Below are 15687 nucleotides of genomic sequence, written 5' to 3'. Positions count from 1 at the left end.
CATAAAAAATAAATACAGACTCAGAAGAATGCACAGCGAATGGACACAGAAAGCAGACAGCAAGCAAAAAAAAAAAAAAAAGCTGCAAGGCGGAGGGTGGAAATGCTAAAATGATGCTGGGAGAACTTGATATCCATATATAAAAGAATGAAGAAGGAGCCCTTCTAACACCATATACAAAAATGAACTCAAAGTTGATCAAAGACCCAAATATAAGAACCAGGACTATAAAACTCCTAGAAGGAAATGTAGAGAAGCTTCTTCTGGATCTTCTGTTAGGCAATGGTTTCTTGGACTTTATACCAAGAGCACAGGAAGGAAAGAAAAAATAGATAAATGGGACCTCCTCAAAATGAAAATAAATTTTGAGCATCAAAGGAGTTTATAATGAAACTATAGGAGCAAATATTTAGAAACCACATATCTGATAAAAATTTTTTAAATATACCTTTTAATTTTTTTATTTTTAAAGAAACAGATTATACAAATGTTACACACAATATATAGGGGATTCCCATATGCCTTCCTCCCTAGCCTTCCCACATTTTCCCACATCAACAACATCCTTCATTAGTGTAGTACATGTATCACAATTGGTGAGAATATCTTGTGCATTGCCACTAAGCAATGATTATAGTTTATATTGTAGTTTACACTCTCTCCCACACATTTTTGCAAGTTATTACATGATATACAGTGACCTGAATCTGTCATTGAAATGTCATTCAGGAGAATTTCCAAGTCTCAAAAATGCCCCCAGATTACACCTATTTTTCCCTCTCCCTCCCCTCAGAACTTCCAGCGGCCATAGCCTCCACGTCCATGATAAAAGTCCTTCCTTTGCTAGGATCAGAACAAGTCTACAGTAGAAGAACTGTAGATTACTCTAGTCCACCTTCCATTAACAAATCCTGAGGATTCCGTGATGGTGATGCCCACTCCATCTCTAATTGAGAGGGGGTTTAGGTCCCATGTGGCAGGGAGATGGGACTTTCTTACTTGCAGTTGCAGACTCTCTCTGTTCCTTGAGATAGTTGTTGTCATTCATCTTCTCCTTGTAGGTAGTCCTGGTTGAGTGCAATGAACTAGAGAGTAGGTTTTGCAAGTCTATGGAGATACTGGGCCCAACTGGCAAATGGACAGCCTGAAGTTTTAAGTCTCTTGGACATACAACTATCAACTCTAGTACTAACTATAGGTTCAAGTAGAGGAGCAGCTGAGCCTTGTGTAGTGAAAACACAACTGAATCCAACTCTGGGGAGCATAAATTTTGAAGAAGGGCCCACTGGTTTAATAACAAGAATATATAGAGAAATCCTAAAACCCAGTCATAAAAAGGAAAAAGCCCAATTAAAAATGGACAAAATACATGAATAAACAGTTCTCCAAAGAGGTTATACAAATAGCTAAAAAGGAGACTCACATAATGAGTGGGAAGGAATTGGACTCCCACAATGGGGAGGCCTGATATGTTCTCAAACGGGGGGGGGGGGGGGGGGTGACTCTCGAGAGCATTGGTGGTTCCTAAATCAGGAGGCAGACTAGTTGTGTCAAGTCCTTGGCATTGTTGAAAGTATCTATGAATCCCTTACTTCAAGGAGTGAAGCCTGGTGGTCGCTGTGGGCCCTTCAGGAGGGGGAGGGAGAAATAGAATAGTTGGAGAGGGGGTAGTTAGGGGGCAATGGAAGTGTTCTACATGATCTTGCAATTATGGATACAGGCCATGTTAAATTTTATCAAAAATTTATAAGAGTGTATGGTCTAAATTGTAAACTATAATGCAAACTACTGGCCAAGGTTAGTAGCTATGTTTCAATATTTGTATATTAGTTGTAACAAATGTACCATCCACCTGCTAAAAGATCATTAATAAGAAAAGGGGAAAAGGGGGAGGATGTTGGGTATATGGAAGTCCCCTATATTTTGTATGTGACTTTACTGTGACCCAAAATCTATTTGAAAAAAAAAGTAAGACACTGAGAAAGAAATAGAAGAAACTGCCACAGTATATGCAGGACAAGAGTTATTACATGATGAAAGGCAAAACATCAAAAAAAAATTTTTAAATATTTTTCATTTTTTAATACCCCAATTTTTTAACTTTATTTTAATTTTAGTTTTTAATTTAGTGGAGTGGGTATCACCATTCCAGAATACTCAGGATTGGAGAATAAAATATGGACTAGAGAGGACTTATTGGTGTTCTACTATAGACTTATTGTGGTTCTAGGAATGGAAGAAATTATATCACTGATGTGAAGATAGTGGCAACTGGAGTTGCTGAAAGCAGGGAGAGGGAAAAAGAGGTATAATATGGGAAAACTTTTGGAACTTAGAATTGTCCTGAATGACATTGCAGAGTCAGATACAGGACATTATATATTACGCCATAACCTACAGAATTAAGAGGGAGAGAATGTGAACTACAATATAAACCATAATCCATGCTGTGTGGCAATGTGACTATTAATAAAAGAAATTGTATCATCGATGGGGAGAAGGTGGCCACAGTAGTTGCTGAGGCTAGGGAGTGGGAAGAAGAGATGTTATGAGGGTGCATTTTTGGGACTTTGAAGTTTTCCTAAATGATATTGCAAGGTCAGATGCTGGACATTATATATCCTGCCATAACTCACTAAAAGTACCAGGGAAGAGTGTGAACTATAGAGTAAACTGTTATCCATGTGGTGCAGCAGTGCTCCAAAATGTGGTCGCAGGTTGCGATGCGTGTGCTGCTATGATGGGGGACGTTGCTGGTGTGGGAGGAATGGGGTGAGGGGATGAGGGATATAAGGGAACCTCTTATATTTTTTATAATGTAACCTTTTTTGTGATGCAAATATCTTCAAAAATACAATTCACAAAAATGATGGGGGTGGGGGTGGGGTAGGGGTTATATGGGAACCTTTTATGTTTTTTTAAATGTAACATTCTATATGATTTATTAACTTTAATAAAAATTTTAAAAATGTGTTTATTAATTGCAATGAATATACCATACTGTCCCGAGCCGGTGGGGGCGGATTCCAGGGGCCTGTGGGAAGAAGTGGGGGGGGGGGGGGCAGGAGACGAGAAAGAATGGAGGCAAGACAGGATTCTGATTAAGCCTCATTTATTGGGGGTAGAACATGGGAATTTATACTGAGGGAAGGGAACGTGTCCATAGGTGATAGGCTGGTCTTGTGGGTGGCAAACATCCAAGGAGGGGATTGGCTGAAATTTTGTGCCGGGTCAGTGGAGTTTCCCGCCTTGCACATGCGTATGGCTGTGGTCACCAGAGTTGTGGCGGGAAGGGGAGAACAAAGAAACAAAGAGGAAGAAGAAGAAGGAAATGGCGGGGCAGGGCTGTAGTAATTATGAAATCCGCCATGTTGTTGGAGGCTGTAAACAGACCTCACAGCGGGTGGCTCCCCACACCATACTAGTGAAAGAAGTTGTTAATGTGGGTAAAAGTGGTGATGTGGGGAGTGGGGCATATGGGAATCCCTTATATATGTTTATGTAACATTTTATGTAATTTAAGTATCTTTTAAAAATAAATAAAAAATATTTTTTAAAAATTAAAAAATGAAATGACTAGAAATCACAGAAAAGATTCTCAACAGCATCAGGTATTAGAAAAATGCAAATAGAAAAATGCAAATAGAAATGCAAATAGAAACCAGATACCATTTCACACCCACTAGAATGGCTACTCTTAAATAAAATAACAGAAAATTGCAAATGTTGGAAAGGATGTGGAGAAATAGGAAGATTCATTGATGGCTAGTGGGAATGTAAAAAGGTATAGTTTCTGTGTAAGACAATTGGGCAGTTCCTCAGAAAGCTAAATGTAAAATTACCATATGACCCAACAATCCCAATACTTGAGATATACTCAAAAGAATTGAAAGGACTCAAACAGGTATTTTATACTGATATTCATAGCAACTCTATTCATAATTGCCAGAAGAGGGAAACAGCTCAAGTATCCATAGATCAATGAATTGATAAACAAAATCTGGTATATACATACAGTATATTATCCAATATTAAAAAGGAATGAAGTTCTGGTTCATGTTACCACATGTATGACCCTTGCAGACATGTTGAGTGGAATAAACCAGAAACAAAAGGACAAATATTTTATGATCTCACTGATATGAAAAAATTGTAATAAATTGTTAGAGTCAGAATTTAGAATAGGTTACTAAGGGCTGGGTTTGGGGTAAAGAATGGGGAGCTAATGCTTAATTTGTATAGAAGATCTATTTTGATTGATTATAATGAATGGTGTTAATGGTAGCAAATATTGGAAATGAATGGTGTTAATGGTAGCACAATATTGAGAGTGTAATATATAGCACTTAATTGTATATGTGAATTTAATTGAAAGGAGAAATTTTAGGTTATATAATGTTACTAGAATAAAAATTAAAAGTTAAACATAGGACTATAGAACACAGTGAAACCTGTTGTTAACAATGATCTATATTTAGTAGTACAATAATAAAAATGTTCTTTCATGAATTATAGCAAACATACACACTAATACAAAGTGTCAATAATAGGGTGTATATTGGCAAAAATATATAATCTAATGTAAATTATAAACTATAGTTAATACTAAAATTAAGATTTTTTTTCATCAATTGTAACAAAGGTATCACACTAATGCAAACTATTAATAATCTGTGTGGCTATATGGGAATGCTGTAATTGTACAGCATTGTACAATTGTACAGATTTTTATGTAAACTTATAATTTCTCTAATCAAAAAAAATTTAAAAACAAACAAAACCCAATAACTTTATTCTACAGCTTTGGCTGAATGTTAAATGGTCAAAATGTTTAAAGTCTCACAAGATTTATGTTTTGCTGATATGCTCTTTTAAGGGGTCAAAGGTAAGATTATACATAATTTACAAAAATCCTCCTTTGTCAGGCAGGCTTTGAGGATCTCCAGATAGCTGGCCATTTCTCTTTGGTCATTCCTTTGAGTATATACTGTTCACAACGGTAGATTAGTTTGAGCTTTAACTTAATATTTTCATCACAAGTACCCAGATCAGTTGAATCAGCCTGTTCTTGAAGGCTCTATAACCGTATAATTTCTCCTTAGAGATAAACCTATAGGATAATACTTACTTTCAAAACAATCCTGAATTATCTACATAAAAATTTTGTTTAGTGGTGTAACCACATTTGGTTATGTTTTAAAGTTTGGAGAGGTAAACAGTCATCTTCTCATAGAGAGTTGATGCCGTGTCCACTGTTATTTTGATGCCATGAGCAAAGCTTGTATCTCAATTTTGCTGAGCAAGTAGGGCTTGCTTTGGAAGTCAACTCCTTTGCCAACTCATTTCCCTGTTATTGACTTTTCTTTAACTTCCCAAACTGATTAATATGGTGGAAAATCTGAGTCTTTGACTATCCTTTACCTCCATCCCTTTTCTAATTATTTTTCATGATTTTCCAAAATAGAATTGTGTATTCTAGTCACATACATAGAACCTATAAATGCTACTTCATTAATTCTATTATTTCACTATCTTTTGGTAGGCTCTCATTCATCAAAACATTTTAACCATATTTCTTTTTTTTTTTAAAGATTTTGATTACAAAAATGTTAAACACAAAAAAATTTTGAGGATTCCCATTTACCTTCCTCCCTACCCCTCCTACATTTTCCCACATTAACAACATCCTTCATTAGTGTGGTACATTTGTTACAATTGATGAACACATTTTGGAGCATTGCCACTAAGAGTTAATTCCTTACCTGCTTTGCTTTCATATCCACATTCTTGATAATATTTTCAACTGTTTTATGATTCATGGTATAATATTAGGCAAAAACAAACACTGAATATAAAAGACACTGTGGAAAATGTTTGAGACAAGTGCAGAAAGGTTGAGAAAGTCTTATACTACTTGTGAAACTGTGATGCCTATCTCATTTCCATCAATATCAGGGAAACAATGCACATTTCAAATGGTTCCTATGCGATTTTGACACTCTTTCAATTATATTAGGAACATAAATCTTGTTGGTTCCTTTTTTTCCACACATTGTTTTGTTTAAAATGTTGGGCTAAATTTTGCAGAGATAAACATTATTTTTCCAATATAAAGCTTGGTCAAAACTTTAATAAAATTTGAGAGGTATGTATGTTCTATAAAGGACAAGTACATTTTGATAGGTCAGAAGGTCAAATCCTATTCATTATTTACATGTAGCAATGATATTAGATCTTCTATGCAACATTCCCTAACACTCTACCTGATATGCCAATTTGGGACTCTTTCCATTATTGCATCTTTCATATATTATATTTAGGTTTCCAAATGTTTTTTTACACTTTTTAAATTAAAGTTAATAGATCACAAAGAGCATTACATTAAAAAACATTAAAAAAAACATAAAAAACATAAGTGGTTCCCATATACCCCACTCCCCCCCAACCCATCATTTTTGTAAATTGTATTTTTTGAAGATAAATACATCACACACACAAAAATGCTACATTAAAAAAGATAAGAGGGTCCCATATAACCCCCAACCCCCCACCCCACTCTTCCCACACCAACAACCTCCCCCATTATTGTGGCACACCCATTGCACTTGGCAAACACATTTTGGAGACTGCTGCACCACCTAGATAATAGTTTACTCTGTAGTTCACACTCTCTCCCAGTACATTCAGTAGGTTAAGGCAGGATATATAAAGTCCATACTCTGACCCTGCAATATCATTTAGGACAACTCAAAGTCCCCAAAAATACCCCCATATCACATCTCTTCTTCCCTCTCCCTGCCCTTAGCAACTACTGTGTTCACTTTCTCCTCCTCACCATCCCAGGGTCTACAGAATGGAGGAATAAAATATGGATTAGAGTGGACTTACTGGTATTCTACAAAATTATTCTTAATTATCAAATTATTAATACCTTGAAGCCATAATAACTGTGGATATTTTCCATTATATCCATAGTTTTTGTCATAGAGTTTCATGATGGACATAGTAACCTCAAATTAACGCTTAACTGAACATAGGGTGCATATTAAGATGTTGATTATGTAGGGATATAGAATAGGTAACATGACTTTTAATCTACTTACTAAGCATTTGATATCAGGTGGAGATTGTAAAGAAAGTAAGAACATCCAAAAAGAAGAGATAATAATGGATACATCATGTAAAACAAACTCCTCTTACATAAATATTAAACATTTTCAGAGGCTAGCCTTATCTGTAGAGTCTTGCCCTTATAATTGTTTATTTCTAATTGTAATATTTGCAGCTTAGAGAGTGCAGATGTTAGTAATTTCTATACAATTTAACTCAAGCTGCCACCATTCACACTGTTTTTTATGAACGTGAAATAAAATTATGCAAACAAGAAGTCCTTTGTAATTGGGAAAAAGATCTCATACTTGTAAAAATGTTTGTAATCTACTCAACTAAAGGGGACACAAACACCAAAAAGGCTAGAGGTATAATAAGTGTATATTTTTATACACTGGGCTGATTTTAATTCAAGATATCTTATATGCCTTAAAAGGAACTGATACTGATGAAATCAAAAAATAAAAATACAGATATTGAGCAATATTTTTTACACTTGTGTTTACCATCATTGACTTATGGGTCAGAAATCAGTTGACAATAATTAATGATAATTGTGTTTTAAAAAGCTAGCTCCCATTTTTTCTCAAAACAATATATGTATTATGAGTGGTAGGAATTTAAATTTCCAAGTTTTTTAATTTTTAAAAAAGTTTAATGTTATGCATTTTAATGTAAAGGGAAAATATTAGAATTTCACTTTTCCTCAATGATTGCTTACTCCTTATTTAAAAAGCCATCTAAACAAAACAGCAAATCTGTAATGCATCATAGGCTTTCCAAAGAATATAATACAAAGATGCTAAATAATTCAGTGCTTACTATTGTAACAGGTTATGAATAATTTAAATATCAGAATGCTAATAAGTAGATTTTAAAATTAAGAAATATCCAGATTCCAATATGTGCACACTCTGCCAAATTATTTAGAGGAAATTTGTGCAGACACCTTGTGTCAAAATGTTCTCCAAGAGAGTAGGGATTCAGTGCTAAAATGTTTTTTTATCTATTGTGATGGGGCTTTTTTTTCTTTCCAGAAATCATGGTAGTAATTTGCTTTTAACATGTAGCATTGGAATCCAGTGAGATTTCAAAAGACTGTTAAAATCACATCTTTTTAAGATGGGCATTCAGAGGTAACATGCACAGCTGTGCTTTCTGAGTGACTTAGGGGCTGGAGCTAAGAAATTCTCAATCAGAAGAGTAAGTTGCTTATTCTCTAATTTAGACCTTGAGGGAGGTCATACAAGTCATCTGAGGTCCCAACATTCTGGTACTTTATGTAGTTCATTCCCAAATACAAAGGAGTGGTAGAAGAAAATGGGAATCTCTATTTATGCTATATTACAGATTTACATATCATCTGGCATTTAAGATGATATGAAAGCAAAACAATTAATGTTAAAAAAATCTGTTTTCTCTATGTCCACATTTTACTAATTCCAGTGATGAAAAAATATATGATTGGAGAAATAGCAACATTCGGACTTCATATTTCACAAGTGAACACAGTATGTAGTTACTCCCAGCATACCCTTTCTGGCCACATATGTACCCTCTCTTAGCCCACAATTGTGATCTCAGAGATCCTATCAATCCAAAGTAAATGAAAAACAAATAAACACAAACCTTGATTCAGGTTGACAGTGATTCTACATCTTATGCCAGCACTTGGTGGGAAGGGGCTTTTGCTGAATTTCTCTCATAAAGCAATTCCTCCCACAGGTCAGAACTTCCAGAAGTACATATAATTGTCCAGTATTCCTGATGCCTACATCACTTTAAGGGTAACAATTCATAAATTGCAATGAATTTACCACACTAATGAAGGATGTTGTTAATGTGGGGAAATGTGGGAGGAGTGGGAAGCAAGGCATATAAGAATTCCCTATATTTTTTAGGTAACATTTAAATAACTTAAGTATCTTTAAAAAAAATAGGTATAATATGGTGGAATTTTCAGAACACTGGAATTGTCCTGAATGATGTTGCAGTGATGGATACAGGCTGTTATATATCTTGCCATAACTTTCAAAAATGTGTGGGAGAGAGTTTATGATGTAAACTATAATCCACACTTAGTGGCAATGCTCCAATATGTGCTCATCAATTGTAACAATGTACCACACTAATGAAGGATATTTTTAAGGTGAAAAAGTATGGGAGGGGTAGGGAATGGGGCATATGGGAATCCTCTACCTTTTTAGGTAACATTTCTATAAGCTAAGTACCTTTTAAAAAAATAAAATAAAGAAAAGATAACAAAAAGAGTAAAAAGAGAAAACTAGGTATTAAGGAAGTACAATAGAGTAAGATTCTTCAAAATGAAAACTGAAAATCAGTTTTGAAAATGAAACTCTCAAATAAACCCAGATACTAGAAATATTTTTGACTGATTACTAAAAGTTTCTCAATATTGTTAATCTTTTGGACAGGATGCCTTACTGAGCAAATGCCTATGATTAATTTTTTAATCATCAAAAATTAAGTCATTATTAAATGCTCTAAAAATAATTATATTTGCAGAGAAGGAGGAAATTCATGGACGTCATAGCATTGAGTTTCCCTCCCTGAAGATGACGAAGACATGTGTCTAGCCAAAAAATGTACATAAATATTCACTAAAAAACAAGTACCTTTTTATTCAGTGACATTTTATCTTATAGAACAGTAGAATGATCTCTTGAATATTCAACCAGATGATCGGGTAGGAGACCATATTTTGTGAAAATGAGCAGGTATTTCATAGGGTTCAGAATTTTGTCTGAAACAGTGGCCCTTAATCAGGACAAATGGGCCAGAATCCCTGGAGTGTCACTTCCCGAGATCACACCTTGTAGTGCATAGAAATGCTACTTCATAATCTGTGACTACATAATAAGGAATGCTTCTACTCAGGCCAGTTGGAATGAGAGCTTAAGGCAAAGAAGTTGAGAATGATCTAGAGATTTGTGACACTTTCAAATATGAGAGCTAAAATGTTTCTTGCTTGCTCCATAGAATGATCTTCCCTCTTTTTCTTTTTTTTTTTTAAATTTGTTTATCCCTCCCCTGTTGTCACTTGCTTGCTGTCTGCTTTCCGTGTCCATTTGCTGTGCGTTTTCTGTGTCTGCTTGTCTCCCTTTGTTGCCTCATCTTGCTACACCAGCTCTCTGCAGGCTGTCAGCTCTCTGCTGGCTGGGCCAGCTTGCCTTCACAAGGAGGCCCTAGAAAGCTAATCCACGGCCTTCCATACGGTAGATGGGAGCCCAAACAGTTGAGCCACATCCACTTCCCATGATAGTCCCTCTTTTATTCTATTCTAATAAAAGTATGATTTTTTCCTGTATTTATTCTTCTTTTTCTCTACTATACAATGAAGGAGAGATGGTATATGTGTCTTTATTTCTAAGATTTTGCATATTGAATTGGAAATAAAATAAATTGCCTCTTGAATACTCTGATTGGAATAGGTGAATGTGACATCTGGTTATCTCTTAGGGGAAAGAAGACCGTGTAGTATGATTAGATTGTGATAGACAGGTATATTTGAATGGAGGGAAGTAATGCATGTGTGTGTGCACGCATACACATGCACACATACTACATCCATAGGGCAGAATGTAGAATATGTTAATTAGGTTGAGCTCCTGGCATAAAAAAAATACCACATTCCTTGAAAATAACTGCAATTCAGTGACCAAGGTCCTTGTTGGGGCCAACCTCCCATCTCCAGCCACTACTTATTGATCTTGCTGTAGTCCAAAACTGGACTATCAGATCATCTCTCCTGGTAATTTTAAATTGAGAATGGGGAAATCCACAAACTGGAAATCACTGGAGTTGAGCTATGGTAGGCAGAGACTAAGGGAAAAGGTTTCCCAAGTCCAACTCCTGGAGCAGCTCTAGTATTTCTAATCTTCCAGCTGGAGTGTTTTCTGAGCTGTTCCTGGGATTCTGTGAGCTGCCAATCTTTCCAATAAAATTCCTTTTTTTCATAAGTTAGGTAGAAGAAGATTCTATTGTTCATAACTACAGCAATAACATTAATGGTAGTAAAATAATTCCGAAAAATCATTCTTTTGATTAAGAATTTGAAGAGGGTTTTCTGGTACAGAAAACCTCATTTGCTGCCTACAAAAATGAGGGGGAGGCTTGTAAAGGAGACCTGGGATTAGATGTTCAGAAGATATGATACAACTGTAATTCCAATAGAATTTGAATGGTTTTAGATCTGGAAGATGTCTTCAGATCTTTTGTTAAAATATTCACTCTGGTATATTATTGATTTTCTTATGTGTTATGCATTGAATTGCTCCCCAAAAGGCATGTTCACATCATAACCCATGTCCTGTAAATGTGACCTTACTAGGAAATGGGTATTTGAAGACATTATTACTAAAGATGAAGCCAAACTGGAACAGGGTATGCACTAATCCAATATGACATATTCTTATAAGAAGGAGAGAAAAGAGATAGACACAGGGGAGAATGAGGTGTAACAATTGAGGGAGAGATTGAAGCCCAAGGATTGCTGGAACCCCACCAGAAGCTAGGAGGAGGCAAGGAAGGATTTTCCTACAGATTTTGGACTTGTAGCCTCCAGAACTGTGAGAAAATAAATTTCTGTTGTTTTAAGTCACCCAGTTTGTGGTACTAAGTGACAGCAGAATGAGCAAGCTAAGACACTATGTCAGACCTATGTTTACTCCAAGCTTGTATAGGTCACAGAGCTGGTAGATTTCTATATGTGGATGCACAATAGGGACATTTTGCAAGGGTAAGATTGCTCTTCTAGATGTAACTTTCCATGCTTAGGAATACGTCTCAAAGTGTTCAGGTTATTTTTTATTTTAATCTAAAAAATTTTTATATTTATGCTTTATCATGTTTGGAAAACGGAGCAGTTTTCTTTCTTAAACAAGAGGCACCACCTCATGATGGAAAATGCTTCCTGTGTGAAACCATAATATGTATTGGTTAAATACGTGGGTTCTGGAGGGGAGCAGTGGGGCATAACAGCCCAGTGTCACCGATTATGACATTTGTGAACTTTACAAACTACTTCATCTCTCTCTTTCAGATTTCCTGTCTGCAAAATGTCTCTAGTGAAAATAACATTTGGGGAGAATTTTATTAGTGTGTATATAGAAAAACTATGAAAAGATATAAGCCTGGCCCATAGTACATCATAACGATCAGTTATTACTCTTTCTTTACACCTATTCTTTTTTTTTTACACCTATTCTTATTACTAATCTTTATAGTGACAATCCTAATTTATGCCAATTGTCCTGCAATAATTATTGCATTATTGAAAATTCCTTCTATCACTCACAAAAGTGTCCCTTTTTGGATGGCAAATTATATAGTCTTCTTGTCATCTCAATTGAAGTTTGCTTCATGCCCTAAATCTGTTTCTTCCCATCTGCACTCAACAGTAAATGTCATTATTCTCAAATTAAAAATTAAACCGGAGCCAGTATTCATTCTCCCCTTTTATTCATGCCATCCCACCAATTCATCAAAATAGTCTATCAGTTCTCTGTCCTAAACATAACTTGATTTTATTTACTTCTCTTCACTGACATTCCTTCCCACCCTCACAGCATAGTCCAGGACAGATAAGATTCAAATATCTGAAAACCTGCAAAAACCCCCTTTTGATTCTCCTTGTTTTATTCTTCACAACTCAAATAAGTTCTCTTAAAAATAATTTTTATAATGTTAATTCAATTGCACCATTTGCTTGCTTATAACCATTAACTGACCCCCACTGAATTTAAAACAAATCTTAATTTATTATAGTAGAGTCTCCCTGATTCCCTAGTGCCTCCTTCCCCTGACTCAATCTCTGTGCCTTCTGCAGACTCATTGTGTTCCAGTCCCACTAACCAGCTTTCAGTTTTTGAAAACTGGTCCACAAATTTCCCACCACAAAGCTCTTGCCATCACTGCCTGCCTTTGTGTGAAACACTCTGCCTGCTTGCTGGTCTGTTTCCTTTCCATCATGCCTCAGCTTAAATTTCACTTCTAGCAGTACCAAACCCTGATCATCCTTTCTAGAGTAAGCTATACTCACCTCAATCGTGCTTTTTAAAAAAATTGGCATCTTGTTTGCTACTTCCATTGAACTTACCACATGTGCAATCACTAAATTTATTTTTTATTTTTATCGTCACTTGCCCATACTAAACTCTAAGCTCTAGAAGCTAAAAAGCCATCTTTATTGTTCAAAGAGGCATCTGCATCCATAGAATAGTAACCAAGCCTTGAGAAATATTTTTGAATGAATAAATATGTTAATAGAATTCTATAAAACTATATATTTTTCTTATGTATCCTAAAAGTTACTTCCAGATCCCTTCATTTTATTTTTTCTCAGATCATTTAAGGAAGAATTACTTTTATATCTGTGAATTTAAAAAGAAAAACTTAACTTCTTTTAGTCCCAATTTTTTAATTTGTAAAATTGGATGGTATCAACCTTGCCTACCTGCTTTAAAAATGCAGATATATGACACTAACCTTTTATCTCAAAAGCTTGATAAAAATTTAAGGTTAAAATATTAGCAAGTACCAAAATTAGCAATATCTATTTATTCTCCCTTAGTATTATGAATTTGTTCATCAAGCTACATAAAATTGGGTGCAATATTCCTAATGATTTAAAATGTTTGTAAACTCTTTCCTTGCTCCCTTTAGTAGTATCTAAGCAATGAAGAAGGAGATGGGGTTTATCCTATTCTGTTCTATTGCGTATTTCTCAAAGGAATAATGTTTCTGCTTTCTACTCTAATTCATACACTCGTTCATTCTGTCAACAAGTATTTATTAACTTTTCCCTGTCTCAAAAATATTCTGTACTCAGGAATTTTAATCCCTTTATTTTACTTTAATATTTGAATATATTTGCACATCACCTCAAAAGCTGAAGGGATAATCAGGATGTCTTTGTCTGCAAAATGTTTGAGCTTTACCATTAGGCCCTAGGAGCTACTGAAGAGTTTTTGTTTTGACAGGAACATGATTCAATTTTAATTTAGAAAAATCATGATAATAATACTGTTTTGGATGGAATGGAGAGAGTTATAGAAGTAGAAGCTTTCAGAAGTGACTGTCCTTGATAAACATGTAGGATAATTATGGCAACAGTTGTGCAAATAATTATAATGTAACTTTAAATTTTGCAATGAGAAAGAATTTTTGACAATTATTACCAGCACAATGAGGAAAAGCGGTAGTTTTAAAAATTTGCATATTTAGTGTGAGTATATTCATCATGTATATTGAAAATTATTTTTTCTAATGAAATGAATAAGTATCTTGAAATCACTTTATGATCTTTTTATAATGATATAGAAATTAATCCATATAAAGAAAATATAGAAGAACTTTTAAATAACTTATATACAAATAAGTGAACTTTTTAGAGAATAATTTTCCAAATCATGTACAAAAATGCATCTATTATAATTGTTTACAGAGTGGCTATAGTTACTAGAATTGTATATTCATTAATTGCTTGTAGAAATTGCCTTTACAATATTAAGACCCATTTGAACTCCCTAGCCATGTAGATTACATATTCTTTTAAAATGCCTAATGTAGAAAATTAGGTAGTCAAAAGGATTCAGGGTTTTTTGTAGGCCACTCATCTGAAAAAAAATTGCTTTTCTTTATAACTCCATTTTCTTCATACTATGGTCCACAATAGGTTTTATATAATATTTCATTGCATTAAATGCTTGGATTGAAAAACAAATAAAAACAATGATTTACTTTTAACATGAAAAGTATTAATAAAGTATACATTTTTTAGTGTTTTTTAAAGAAAGAATGCAAGATCAGTAAAAAGATTGCCTATCCTATGAATACAGATGGAAAATTGTCATGGGCCTTTATAAATATATGTACATATTTTATTTTTAAAAGTCTATATTTATGTAAAATAATGAGAGGCATTTAAATATTTTCTTCGTAGTGTCATTGCACCTGAACTTGAAAAATGAGAGTAACCTTTCAATATTTCCTTATTGATGTCAATGACAAAAACCAGAAGTAATTGTGTACTGCAGTTACAAGTATGTACTTGCTCATTGATTCTGATAAGTGGTTATAACTGTTACTTTATCTTCTGATAATATTATTATCCATATTGCTGATGAGAAACCTGTGGCTCAGTATAAAATTGAAACTAGAATAAAGAGACAATGTTTATTTCTAATGGTAGTGCTAATATAAATGCAAGGCAGATGAGGATGGGCAAAATGTAGATTTAAAATTTTCATCTCAAATTATGAAACCTTACTTAAAATATTAAAAAGGAATAATTAAGGTCTCTTAAGTAATGGGTGTATATGATGAAACATTAAGTTTTATGCTATTTGGAAAACTTTGGAAATGTTAATAGAAGGCAACAATTATGAGTTGTGGGGAAGATGAGTGACTGAGCAGTCACTGTAAAATTGTAAATGAACTTCATTAGGCGTGATTGCATATATTGTGGTACATGGAGTTCTAAGATAACCCCATGTAGTGAGTTGAAAAGTGCCATCAAAAAAAATTCAACCCTCTGAATCCCATAAATGCGACCTT

General features: G+C 34.4%; 1 protein-coding gene across 16 annotated transcripts in view; it reads left to right on the top strand.

Moving 5' to 3' along the window:
• Positions 1 to 15687, top strand: part of MGAT4C (MGAT4 family member C) — a 926873-nt gene that overhangs the window by 231194 nt on the left and 679992 nt on the right. For 2 of the 16 annotated variants that reach the window (XM_071218997.1, XM_071218996.1), the window contains exon 1: positions 15074 to 15173. The exons of the other annotated variants lie outside the window; for them this stretch is intronic. The gene's annotated coding sequence lies outside the window, so the exon portion shown is untranslated. Of the gene's footprint in view, positions 1 to 15073; positions 15174 to 15687 lie in introns of those variants that run through there. 16 annotated transcript variants of the gene reach the window in all.

This window comes from Dasypus novemcinctus, chromosome 12, assembly GCF_030445035.2.
Source record: "Dasypus novemcinctus isolate mDasNov1 chromosome 12, mDasNov1.1.hap2, whole genome shotgun sequence".
Lineage (NCBI taxonomy): Eukaryota > Metazoa > Chordata > Mammalia > Cingulata > Dasypodidae > Dasypus > Dasypus novemcinctus.
Note: the sequence above shows the minus strand (reverse complement) of the source record. Positions and strands in the feature narration are given on the sequence as shown.